General features: G+C 40.9%; 1 protein-coding gene across 1 annotated transcript in view; it reads right to left on the reverse strand.

Moving 5' to 3' along the window:
• The window catches only part of FBXW8 (F-box and WD repeat domain containing 8), a 114,007-nt gene that overhangs the window by 48,851 nt on the left and 50,705 nt on the right, over positions 1 to 14,451 (reverse strand). The window lies entirely within an intron of this gene.

Genomic DNA, 14,451 nt, shown 5'->3' on the forward strand with positions numbered 1-14,451 from the left:
GAGCAATTAAAAGAGTCAGCCTTATACACGAGCTATATAAAATGATCAACAAAATATACTGTTAAATGAAAAAAGGAAGGACAGAATAGTGGTGTAGTATGCTATGTTACTTTTGCATTTTAAAAAATGTACAAGCACACATACACACAAATGTATACACAGAGTATCCTGGAAGGATACTTAAGAAACCTAACAATGAAAAAGAAATTGTTAAGAATTGTTAAGGCCTCTAAGGAAAGAAACCAGGGAAAAGGGAGAAGAGGAGAGAAATTTACTATAACATCCCCTTGTATATTCTGAAAAATTTCCCCAAAATTATCCTTGCCAAAAAGATAAATTTTTAAAAAATACTTTTATGAGAGATCTAAGAAGAATGGGAGGCCATAATTGTTCAGTAGTTTTAACATACGGAGTTCTTAATTCATTCCCTTATTTGTCTATGCAACAGATTTTTTTCTAGTTTTGTTAAAATATAATTGACACAGAACATTATATAAGCTTAAGGTGTACAACAGAATGATTTGATATATGTATATACTGTGAAATGATTACCACAATAAGTTTAGTTAACATCACCTCACATAGTTACAAATGTCCTTTTCCTTATAATGAGAACTTTTAAGATCTATTCTCTCAGCAACTTTCAAATATACAATACAGTATTATTACCTATAGTCATCATGCTGTACATTACATCCCCAGAACTTATTTATTTTATAACTGGAAGTTTGTACCTTTTGACCACCTTCAACCAATTCCTCTACTCCTGGCAACCACAAATCTGATCTCTGTTTCTATGAGGTTCTTCTTTTTTTTAAGATTCCACATATAAATGAGATCATACAGCATTTGTTTCTTTCTCTTATCTCACTTAGCATAATGCCCTCAAGATCCATCTATGTTCCTGCAAATAGCAGGATTTCCTCCTTGGTTATGGCTGAGTAGTGTTCCACTGTATACATACACCACATCTTCTTTATCCACTCATCTGTCAACGAACACTTAGGTTGTTTCCATGTCTTGGCTATTGTGAGTGAACACGAGGGTGCAGATATCTCTTCAACAGTGATTTCATTTCTTTCAGATATACACCCAGAAGTCAAATCGCTGGATCAGATGGTAGTTCTATTGTTAATTCTTTGAGGAAACTCCACACTGTTTGCCACAGTGGCTGCACCAGTTTACATGCCCACTAACACTGCATGAGGGCTCCCTTTTCTCCACACCCTCACCATTTGCTATCTCTTGTCTTTGATGATAGCCATTCTAAGAGGTGAAGTAACATGCAAGGAATTATTATTGAGCACTTTTTATATGCCAGGCACTGATCTAGACATTAGCAACATCTGAAAACAGCCACTAACCCACATTCTAAGAGGTTCTTATAAGTATTTTACATCCCTCCTCACCACCACCTTCTTTTAGCCACAGTTAGCAGAGATGTTTTATTTTGCATAGTCTAAAACACGAGCTTGACTATCCCAGACTTGTTAAAAACCATGATTTAAGGAATTCCCTGGCAGTCCAGTGGTTAGGACTCCACGCTTCCACTGCCGGCGGCCCGGGTTCAATCCCTGGTCGGGGAACTAAGATCCTGCAAGATGCATGGGTGGAGCAGTCAAAAAAAAAAAAAACAAAAAACAAAAAACACCACGATTTACCCACATACTATACACCCTTCTCCCCAGCCCCCTGAATGCTGCTCCCCAGATGAATTCCTCTTCCACACAGTGGCTGTGTCTCCACCCTTCTCAAACTGTCTACAGCAATGATATCCAAGTGTAGACCCTGGACAAGCAGCATCAGCAACACTTGGGGGCTTATTAGAAATGCAGGTTCTCGAGCAGCAAACTCTGGGATATATGCCCAAGTTTGAGAACCAGCTGTCTACAGGAACTTACACTTTTCTATCAGAAATATAAATTTTTCTGTATTTGGAGGGCCACTTATTCTTTTCTTGCCAAATAATTTCGTTTTTACCACTCCCATCCACTAAGCTACCTTTTTACCCACAAAGCTTTATTCAAGAAAATAATTACTTTCTGCATCATGCTGGATAATGTCCTGTTCCAATTCCAACTGATTTTATTTTTCAAAAATCACTGAAAATAATTGTGTGCAGATAACACAGTCTGTGGTTGTTTGAGTTCAAATCCAGCTCCACTGCTTGCTAGCTGAAGGCCTTGGGCAAGTTACTTAAAGCTGACAGCCTGTTTTTTCACCTGTAAAACTGAAGGTAACATTACCCATTACACAGGACTGTTGGGCAGATTAAAGGAGATAAACCACACAAAATACTGGAGACAGACCAAGCATTTCTACATTTTTATGTATTCTATAGTGCCTGCCATGTTATAGAACATATTTAATCTATTAATAACACTAATCTCCTCTCTACTGCCCATCCATAAATCCAGTCCTACTTCCTACAACTTTCTAAAATAAAGCTTTCACTTCTCATCTTTTTGCAATCCCTCTTCCCATTTTTCTTGTCTTGTACTTTGTCCTTAAACAGTAAATGCTTTGAACTTAGGATCTTACCATAAGGTATCATTCATCACTAAATAAATACATCGAGTCAGAAGAAAACAATACTTGTGGGTTGCTTTGCAAGCCTTTCAAACTGTCAGTAGGCTAAGTAGGTGATTACAAACAAAAGCAGAGCTTTCTTCAAGTTAAATGTTGCTTCAGACGTAAAACAGTGCACTCTTCTAAGAATTATGATAAACTTGGGAGATAAGCAGATTGCAGAAGGCTCCACAACACATTCCTCTGGCAAATACTTTAGCTAATTCTTTCCATTTTGACTCAGAAGAAGCAGATACACTGCAAAAAATGCCAATGACTCTACACATTAAATAGGAGACAGGCACATTCCAGGATGTGCCTCTTCCAAATAGGCCTGCACTGCATTTGTTTGCAGACATTACAATAAAACAGTAAAGCAACCACTATTGCATGAAGCCTCTGAGTGTTCAATCACTTGTCTCCTCTCCTTCAGCGCTAACTTCCATCTTGGGAAGAGCATCATTATCTTCGTTTGACAAAACAGAAGAAACAGAAGCTCTGAGTGGTTCAACAACTGGTCCAAAGCCACTTGGTACGTGAAGTGGCTGGGCTGGAAGTTAGCTAGAAAGTGCAGGATGAGGGCTTCCCTGGTGGCGCAGTGGTTGAGAGTCCGCCTGCCGATGCAGGGGACACGGGTTCGTGCCCCGGTCCGGGAAGATCCCACGTGCTGCGGAGCGGCTGCACCCGTGAGCCATGGCCGCTGAGCCTGCGCTCCACAACGGGAGAGGCCACAACAGTGAGAGGCCCGCGTACCACAAAAAAAAAAAAAAAAAAAAAGTGCAGGATGAGCGGCTGCATTTACAAGTGCATGAAGTAACCATGAGTCCATGAGTAACTGACATAAACTTAACCTGTGTTCTGCCAAGTGTGGAAGTTATTCAACCACAGCTCACTCGAAGCACACATGGAGTTTATCTATAAACACATTTTTCATTACTAATCAAGTACTGGTTTTGTTGGCTTCATTTCCCCAACAGAATTGTATGCAACAAAATCCCCTTTACCACAAGGTTGCAGAGCTGTTCTAAGAAGGGTCTTTTTAGAAAATATATTCTGGGTGCCATCTATTTAATGGTCACATCCTTCTCTTCTGAATGCCTGTTGTGTCATGATCTTTGTCTGTTTTCTCTACTGCAGCTATTAAGTGTGTAACTCGGCCAGATCCTCACTTGTCATCAGTGCCACTATCGTTTGCACAGTCCTCCAAGATCACTTTTAGGTGCATTAACACTTAGGATTGTTGTGTCCTCTTGATGAAGTGACCCTGTATTACATGAAATGTCCCTCTTTGTGTTATGTTCTTTGCTCTGAAATCCACTTTGATATTGATACAGTCACTCCAACTTTCTTTCGGTTAGTGTTAGCATGCTATGTGTTTTTCTGTGCTTTCACTTTGTGTTGTCTTTATATCTAAAGTGGGTTTCTTGTAGATGGCATTTAACTGATCTTGCTTTTAACTGGGGTATTTAGACTACTTATCTTTAATGTGATTATCAGTAAGGATGGGTTTAATCTACCATTTTGCCACTTGTTTTCTATCTGTCCCATTTGTTCTTTGCTTCCTTTCCCCCTTCTTCTGCCTTCTTTTGGACTGAGTATTTGGATTAATTATGTGTTTATTTCATTTTAATTCCTTTGTTGGTTTATTAGCCAAAACTCTTTGTGTTTATTTTAGTTGTTGCTTTAGGTCTTTAGCACGCATCTGTAACTACCAGTCTACCTTCAAGCGATATTACACCACTTCACATACAGTGAAGCAGCGCACTTCCATTTCCTTCCTCCCAGCCTCTCTGCTATTGTTGCCACACTTTTTATTTCTACTGTATGTTATAAACCCCACATACATTGTTATTATTTTTGCATAAGCAGGCAATTGTCTTTTAAAGAGAAATAACAAAAAAAGCCATTTATATTTACCCATGTAATTACCACTTCTACTGCTCTTCCCCTTACCACTTTTAACATTATTAAATCCTGCAGCTTTTGCAAGATGTGCAATTTCACTTTGCAACTGTGTTGTCGGATATTTGACCCCAAGACACATGGGCAAGGTGAGCAGGAACAGACACAGCAGCTAACAGGACGGATGCTTGAGTGAAAGCTAATTTTATAAAAGGTCATTTTATTAGTTAATATAGTTTATATCATGCTACCTTTACAACCTCAAAACTGCAGGGGCTTGAACAGTGAATACTTGAATTATAAGAATGTTTTATGATATTGTAGAGGATTATTATCCATGTTAACCAACATTTAGCCAAAAAGGAGTTAATGCAACAATACATTCAACACGTATTTGAGCCCCTGCCTTTCTAAGCACTGGGGAAACTGCAGTGAACAAGACAAAATAAAACAAAAAAGTCCCTGACCGCATGGAGCTGACATTCTAGTGGCATCACCAAGCATCTTGTTTGGGGGCATACAGGAGGGATATGATCTCTGTTCTCACAAAATTCTCACTGCAGAAAGACGTGTTATAGTCACGAAAATATAACAAAAATATAAAAGATATATACACAAACTGCAATGGGACAATAGCTAAGCTTAAAAATGGATAAGTCCTATTGTCAAACTATTTTAAGATTCCCAAAAAGGAGCAGCTAGCTTACGCAGACATTTCAAGTTGAACTGGGTCCACATACACTGCACAATATTAGTCAATACCTACCAGAGCCAAATAAATTTCCTTCCCAAACAGGTGATGATTTTAAAAATTTGATGTAAATTCATTTGAAAGGCCAAGTTTCATCATATTGCAGACACAGCACTAATATGGATTTGGCTCCTAGTATTGGGTGGATTTCTGAAGTGGCAGGATTGTGTCCTTTTTCTGCTACATTTCCTACGGAGTGACTTCACAGTACTGAAAGTGGCTGAACATCAATAAAGGTTTGCTGAATGTTTGTCTTATGTTTTAGCAATGGAACATTTGGTCGTAAGAAACAAATCCACTGAAACTGGTTTAAATACAAAAGGAAACAGGCTGAAAAGGAACAAGGCTATTTCATGGAACCCAAGGGCAGGAAATACAGCTGGACAGTAAAAGGGATCAGAACCGGAAGTAGGAAAACATTCAGATCAAGGTAGTACGTTTCTTGTTGCACCATACATCTTGCCTCTGCTTCTCTCTGTAACTGCATCCCTCCCTCTCTACACAAAGCAGCTTTCTCTATTCCCCACTTCACAAGGTCTTCTACTCCAAGCACACAATTGAGACTGAAAGTCTGCAGCCCAAATGGTTCAGCCAAGAACATGAATCAGCTGCCCCAGGCCTGGGGTCCCCATCCTTGTCTACTCAGCTGACGTCAAAAGACCAACTCAAATTCTATGAATATGTCTACCTCTAGAGGGGCTTCAGAGCAAGTAGACACTCCAAAAGGTATCTACCACCCTTATCCTGTATGCTAGGCCAAGGTGAAACAAGAGAAAACTTCTCGGCAAATGCAAAGGGAGCTTCTGTGTGGCTCCTCAGTAGTGACTTAGTAAACAGGTCATTGCCATCATTCCCTGAACCAGGCATAAATAACCCTCAGAGCTGGAGCTGACACCCACACCCGGAAAGCTGAAAGGAGACCAGGTGTCTGTCTTTCTCCATGACAAAACCTCAATGGCTGCATAAAAGATGCTGACCTCTGAGCTAGTGCTGGGATCACAATACTGTTTCATTCATGAGAAAAATGAAAAGGACACAGGCAAAAAAAAAAAAACAAGGGTCTCTCAAAAACTGCGAAAGACCACAATGAGTGAGGGCCATCAGCCCAATAAAGTAGACAGGAGTAGGGCTTGGCAGTCCCACTGCTCTCTGGGCTCAGGGCCCTCCACCTTGACAAGCAGCACCAGGGCTGCAGGAACTCTGAGTTCACCCTAGCCTAGGAACAGTCATTAAGGGGGAGATGAGTAACGATGGCCAGTCTTTGGAGGAGACATAAAGTCTGCTCATCAGCTGTGGATGGGCACCCATGCCAGTTTGCAGCATGCCCCTTCCACCTCCCAAAGGAGGCCAGCCAGAGTGTGGTAATGAAACTGCACATAGTGGAAATGGGATCTAAATGAGTTTAAACTGATTTATGTTAGCTTTTGTAAAGATTACCCGATATCAGGAAAGTGCTACCACTGTGAAATAATGTCAACAATCCTTAAGACCTCCACCTAATGGTACTTGCACAGAATATTTATATTCCTCATCATAGGAACAAGGACCATAATGGATACCGTTTTTGTTTTATTAGGGATGCATATTTAAATTAATCTGCTATTTGCCTAAACAATTAGCTGCTTCTGTTTGCATGCACAAAGCCAAAACTGCAATTAGGCTTCCATCAAAAAGATAAGTCCCAACTAAAACTGTCCCAGTGGAATCATAAGAGCTCAGGGCAGAACTTCCCAAAATTGCTTTTTAGCATAATGGTAATTATGTTAATTGCTTGAAAGGTAAATAACTGCTGAACTGGTTTTGGAAAAAGACAATTGGTATTATCCCTCCCCTCTGATCTTTTTCATGCACCATTAAATTTAAAACAGGTTAACAGTTTAGAAAGTCATAGACTGGTCACTTATTGAACTGCACAATTTGTCTTGTGGTCTTTCGCGCTTTTTTTCTCTTTTTAAATTAATTATTTATTTTTAGCTGAGTTGGGTCTTCCCTGCTGTGCACGGCTTTCCCTAGTTGTGGCGAGTGGGCGCTACTCTTCCTTGCGGTGCGCAGGCTTCTCATGGCCGTGGCTTCCCTTGTTGCGGAGCTCGGACTCTAGGTGCGCGGGCTTCAGTAGTTGTGGCGCACGGGCTTAGCTGCTCTGCAGCATGTGGGATCTTCCCGGACCAGGGCTCGAACCCATGTCCCCTGCATTGGCAGGCGGATTCTTAACCACTGGCCACCAGGGAAGTCCCATCGCGCTTTCTTGATCGGAACTTATTTTAGCCATGAGCTCCTGTTCACTTGAGCTTGCACAATAAACACCTGACTCTGAGGCTTGGTCTCAGCTTCATAATAACTAAGTAGACAAGATCAACTAACTGCAGTTCAGAGACACTTAGTGACGCTGACTATTCATAAAGCCAGCTGGCAATCTCAATTTCCACCAAGGCAAGTGTAAATAAACACTTGCCTATAAGAAATTAAGGAGGAGTCAAAGGAAATTCTGCAATGAGAAAAAGCATCTTAACAGAAATTTAAAATACACCCATACAGGTCGTAGGTGATCAGTAAATGTTCCTTGCTCTTCCCTGTATGTCAGAGGAGGAGCCATGCAAGAAAGCCAATCCTGCAGATCTCTGGCCGACAGAGAAAAGGCATATTCTTACTACAGTGTAAACCTGGAGCAAACAGGCGCCCAGGGCAGGCCACCTCCCAGCCCTGAGGAGGCTGGCCAAGTGCATCTGTGCGTGTGTGTGCGGGGGGGATGCTTCTGACCCAGGATGGGGTGAGGATGGAGTTGGGCCCCACCCAGTTCAGGGGCCCTGATATTTGTCCTTCAGGCACTGCTCTCAGCCCAAATATTTGGAGGTTTGCCTGCTGAGTTTCTCCTTGGCCCACGGCAGCCATGGGAGTGCCTGTGTGTGTGTGTGTGTGTGTGTGTGTGTGTGTGTGTGTGTGTGTGTGTGTGTGTGTGTGTGTGTGTGAGAGAGAGAGAGAGAGAGAGAGAGAGAGAGAGAGGGAGAGAGAGGGAGAGAGAGGGAGAGAGAGGGAGAGAGAGGGAGAGAGAGGGAGAGAGAGGGAGAGAGAGGGAGAGAGATGGAGAGAGTGGGAGACAGAGAGGGAGAGAGAGGGAGAGAGAGGGAGAGAGAGGGAGGGAGACAGAGGGAGAGAGAGGGAGAGAGATGTCGAGAGAGGGAGAGAGAGGGAGAGATGCAGTAACCAAAAATAGCTCTGATGAAGCCTGGACCAGGCTGGGAAAGTGGGAAGAGCTGGGAGAGGGGAGAGTCAGGAGGCAGCCAAGCACAGGTCCCAGTAGTAACATTTTTGGTGGGACTGGGGTTCATTGATATAGAAGCTTCTCACCCACAGCTGAATGACTGCTTTCCCTCTTGCATGTCTCATGTCTAAGCGTAAGGTGCTCCTTGTAACCAGTTGCGTAAAATATCTGCATCATGGGCACGTGTTAAAGAATCTGTGTGTTAAAGAGACATGTACTGAAGAAACCAGTTGTTAAGAGATTTTCAAGGATGCTTCAAGGGTTATTTCTTTGGGCTTCTTCATGTTTGATTCATGTATTAAATCGGGCATTTAGAATAAATAAATAAATATACCCATAGCACTCACTGAACGTGTACCTCTTCACTCATTTAAGTCTACACAACATCACTACGAAATGTAAGCCAGAGATGTAAGTGGCGTAAAGTTTGAGAGGACAAAACAAGTTCTGCTTTCATGGGAGAAGAGGCCAGTAGGACATTAAAATCAGTGTAAACAAGGGACAAAAAGAAGGGCTAAATCATGGAGGGTCTTGAAACAGAAAAAACTAAATGAAATTTATCTCTCACCTAGATGCTGCATCCACTGTGCATGTCATCCTCACCATCCCAGCTGAACAGAGCTCTAAAGCTGAACTCTCTTGCTTATGGCAGAAAAACAATACATATGAAGTATTCTGGAAGCTGCATTCCAGACTGACAAGGGAATGTGAATGGGCTTGTGGACCAATGAAGTGACTGGTTAGTGCATAAGCAAAGGAACGACAAGACATAAGATCACCAAAGCAGAAACTGAGTCAAGAAGGAGGAAAGATGAATATATTTAGTGGTCTCAAGTTCAAAGCAGAAAGAAAGAACATTCTAAACAGAAGAATCAAAAACAAAGAGACAGTAAATTAAAAAGGAGGCAAGTGATATAGTGTAGGAATATGACAATGTGACTAAATAGAAGCATTTACAGTTAGCAAAGTCAAAGGAAAAACAGATCGATGGGGAAGAATCTGGACCAGCTCTTCTATAAGGAGAAGTGCAGAGAAGGCAGACAGTGCAAGGAAGACATCATTGTGCACACAGCCACTAACTCCAGCCAATTTTCTCCTGCACCACAACTAAATGATGTAAACAATATAGAGTATATCTGGAAAACTATATCAGACGCTGGGACTGGTCAACGTCTCTAGAGAAGAGAGGGGGTGACTGGGGGGAACCAGGACCCCGTAGTGGTAGGGAGAGAAAGAACACTTTTTTACTACATGTTTTTTCTACATGTAATACTACATCAAACAATTTGTTATAATTTGTACACATATATTTATAAATATTAATTTTATCAGTGATGAGATATCTTTATTATTTTTCCCAATCACAATCCACATTTTATAATTAATATTTAACACGGATATACAAAATTAAATTAAAAACTCAAATTCTACTTCCGATTCATTGATGGGTTAAAGTGAATTAAACTCCAAAGGAAAGGGCTTCCCTCGTGGCGCAGCGGTTAGGAGTCCGCCTGCCAATGCAGGGGACATAGGTTCAAGCCCTGGTCCTGGAAGATTTCACATGCCAAGGAGCAACTAAGCCTGTGCGCCACAACTACTGAGCCTGCTCTCTAGAGCCTGCGAGCCTCAACTGCTGAGCCCGCATGCCACAACTACCGAAGCCCGTGTGCCTAGAGCCCGTGTTCTGCAACAGGAGAGCCCACCACAATGAGAAGCCCGCACACCGCCGCAAGGAGTGGCCCCCGCTCGCCGCAACTAAAGGGAGCTCACGCGCAGCAGGGAAGACCCAATGCAGCCAAAAATGAATAAATAAAATAAATTTTTTAAAAAACCCAAAAACTCCAAAGGAATCCGTAACATCACCACCACTTCTCCTGGATCAGGCCGGCACAGGGCCTGGGCTAGGACTGGCATTCAGTAAGTCTTAGCCTCCTTGTTCTTTTTCTTTTTAAAACTACTGTTTACTGCTAACAGGAAAATATGTCTGTCTTCAAAAATAGCTCCACTCATATGTTGAGTGATATAACCGTATAATATTTAGAAACCTGTGTAATTTAAAAGCAGTGCTGGTAACTACTGAAGCTGAGGGACAGGGATACGGGGGCTCATCAGACTATTCTTTCCACTTTTGCATGTTTTGAATTTTCCATAATAAAACAGTTTTAAAAAATAATTTGAAAGGCCATCCCTAACAAAAGCAAAAACATATTAACTTGTATCTTACAAATGTTTTCAGTAGCTGCCCTGAAAACTAAGTGACTTCTCAATTAGGATGGAGTTGCAATGAAACTTCTAATGATAACACTGGAGGACTTTTACATCTATGTTCATGAGGACTATCAATCTGCACTATACTTGTTATCATATATTAGTTATTATTTTTCTTCTTTAGTCTTGATAGGTAATGCTGGCCTCACAAGCTGAGTTGAGAAGTGTTCCTCTTAGTCTATTTTATGGAAGTGTGTAGAATTGGTATTATTTCTTCCTTAAGTGTCTGGTAGAATTCACCAGGAAAGCCATTTGGCTTGCAGTCTCCTTTGTGGAAACTTCTAAATTACAAATTCAATTTCTTTAATGGAAATATAGCTATTCATGTTTTACAGTTCTTATTAAGTGAACTTAGGTAGTTTGTTTTTCAAAAAATCAATTTATCCATTTTATCTAACTGGTTGAATTTACTGGCATAAAGTTGTTCAAAATAGTTCACTGTAACTTTTTAATATCTATAGGATCTGTAGTGATGTCCCCTCTTACATTCCTGATGTTGGTAATTCATTTCTTTTCTTCTCTTTTTGTCCTGATCAATCTGGTTAGGGTTTGTCAATTTGATCAAAATTTTCAAAGGAACAGTTGCCCATTTCATTGATTTTCCTCTATTGTTTTTTTCTCTATTCTATTTCATTGATTTCTGCCCTTATCTTTATTACTTTATTCTTTCCACTTATTTTGTTTAACTTTCTCTTCTTTTTCTAGTTTAAGGTGAAAAGCTATACTGTTAATTTGAGACTTTCTCTTTTCTAATATAAGCGCTTAATGCTATAAATTTCCCTCTAAGCATTGCCTTAGCTACATCCCATATACTGATATACTGTTTCTAATTTTCATTCAGTTCAAAATTTACGCATCGTGCTGTGTCATTAAAAATCAGTGCTCAATATATACGGAATCTAAAAAAATGGTTCTAATGAACCTAGGGGCAGGACAGTAATAAAGACGCAGACGTAGAGAATGGACTTGAGGACACGGAGGGGGAAGGGTAAGCTGGGACGAAGTGAGAGAGTAGCACTGACATATATACAATACCAAATGTAAAATGTATAGCTAGTGGGAAGCAGCTGCAACATACAGGGAGATCAGCTCAGTGCTGTGTGACCACCAAGACGGGTGGGATAAGGAGGGTGGGAGGGAGATGCAAGAGGGAGGGGATATGGGGACATATGTATACATATAGCTGATTCACTTCGTTATACAGCAGAAACACAACATTGTAAAGCGATTATACTCCAGTAAAGATGTTAAAAAAAAAATCAGCGTTCAATATACACTATGGAATATTAGCCGTAAAAAGGAACGAAAATGAGTTATTTTTAGTGAGGTGGATGGACCTAGAGTCTGTCATACAGAGTGAAGTAAGTCAGGAAGAGAAAAACAAATACCGTATGCTAATGCATATATATGGAATCTGGAAAACTGGTACTGATGAACCTAGTGGTAGGGCAGGAATAAAGATGCAGACGTTGAGAACGGACTTGAGGATACAGTAGGGGAAGGGGAGGCTGGGACACAACGAGAGAGTAGCACCGACATATATACACTACCAAATGTAAAATAGATACCTAGTGGGAAGCTACTGCATAGCAGAGGGAGATCAGCTCGGTGCTTTGTGATGACCTAGAGGGGTGGGATAGGGAGGGTGGGAGGGAGGCTCAAGAGGGAGGGATATGGGGATATATGTATGCATATAGCTGATTCACTTTCTTGTACAGCAGAAACTAACACAACATTGTAAAGCGATTATACTCCAATAAAGATGTATTTAAAAAAATATATCAATGTTCAGTAAAACCACCCCCCAATTAACCAAAGGATTAACACCAAACCTTGTATCATAAATGCAATGTGCCACTGTTTCCTGCATGATAAAACTATTTCAAATTATTTTCACTAGTAACTTCAAAATTTTGTAGTTATCCTAGAAATTGATCATCTGCTAATGTGTGCCTAGAGCATGAGAACTTCCCTCTCCAGTGTTTCTTAAATTTGAGAGTTTGCAGACCTCTAAGAATTCATCTATGAATCAGTCAGTGTGAAAAACAAAGCATTACAAGGCACACAGGTGATCACTTGGAGCCAACAGCCTATGACTATAAAATGCAAATTCAAATAATGAGATCTCACAGTATGGTTTAGTTACAAGGTCAAAAGATCCAGATTCCTTTTTAAAATTACCATAAAAATACACAGATTTAAAAAAACCTTCTGGGCTTCCCTGGTGGCGCAGTGGTTGAGAATCTGCCTGCCAATGCAGGGGACACGGGTTCGAGCCCTGGTCTGGGAAGATCCCACATGCCGCAGAGCAACTGGGCCCGTGAGCCACAACTGCTGAGCCTGAGCGTCTGGAGCCTGTGCCCCGCAACAAGAGAGGCCGCGACAGTCAAAGGCCCCCACACTGCGATGAAGAGTGGCCCCACTTGCCACGGTGAAAGCCCTCACACGAAACGAAGACCCAACACAGCCAAAACTAAATAAATAAATAAATAATCAATCCTTCCCTCTACTAAAAAAAAAAAAATTTCCTAGAGATCTCACAACTCCCACCCACGATTTCATCTGTGGAATGCTACTTAAGGAACACTGAACTATTATTTAGTTACAGTGCATATTCAGTCCAAAGTACATATAAGCAAGTGTAAAACAAATATAACTTCAAACTCCCCTCACTGAAGAATAGAAAAACTTTAAAAAAGCATTTTTATTCAGCAACTTCCTCCATCACATAAACATAGTCTCTATGGCTTGTCTATGAAACAAAATCTAACACCCTAGACCATTCCAGGTGGCAGTCAACTTTAAAGTTCAATGCCCTAAGAAATACTTCCTCAGTACTGAAAGAACCACCTCAGTTCAAAACTCTACATTTCAATTTTTAAATCCACTCTGAATATCTTTAAAATGTGAGCACTCTTACTGTTAAGAAAAAAGGACCCCATCTGGTATTTTTTTGGTTTTTATCAGAAAGTTGTTTCATGTTGTTTTATCCACCAAGTGTCTGAATAAGACTCCTAAGACCTAAGGGTAGGCAATGGTTTCAGGCAAGAATTACTTATTGAAACTTTTAAGAGAAAAATGACCAGAAAAGGCAGGCCTTGAAAAAGCACAAAATTCTCCACAATCCACAGTCAGGTGTCCTAGCCATCTCCCAAGCAATGCATTAGTATGTTAATAATCCACTTCTGAAACACCAGGGGAGAGGAGGAGATTGAATATTACATTCAAAGGTTATGTTATTAAATTGAAATGTCATCATCAACATACAAATGAGAGACATAAACAAAACTATTGAAGAACTGATTTTTTATTAAACATAAAGTTACAAATAAAACTTTAGAAGCACCTAGTCTCTACAGCCGTCTAAAATATGGTCCTACTGTTCACTGCTAAAAAGAAGCTTGGAGAGACCCACTCCCATCCATTGTGTGCACGAGAGTAAATGAGAAATCATAGTCACTTCGGCCCAGGTCAGGCACAGCCCTGGACAATGGAGCATGCGTGCATTCAGACAACTGCACTAGGAGTGCTGCAGGAGTGGATAAGCCACTCTGCCTTGCTTGACAGCGCCACAGAAAGACGACTGTTGGCTGTCCTATCTAGGCTTCCACGTGCTAATGTGCACTGGGTCTTGTTTCTCCTCTCTCCACTGAGGGGGACAAATAAGAACTTCTTTGCACCTAAGAAGTGTGTAATCTCATTT

Source organism: Tursiops truncatus, chromosome 13, assembly GCF_011762595.2.
Source record: "Tursiops truncatus isolate mTurTru1 chromosome 13, mTurTru1.mat.Y, whole genome shotgun sequence".
NCBI lineage: Eukaryota > Metazoa > Chordata > Mammalia > Artiodactyla > Delphinidae > Tursiops > Tursiops truncatus.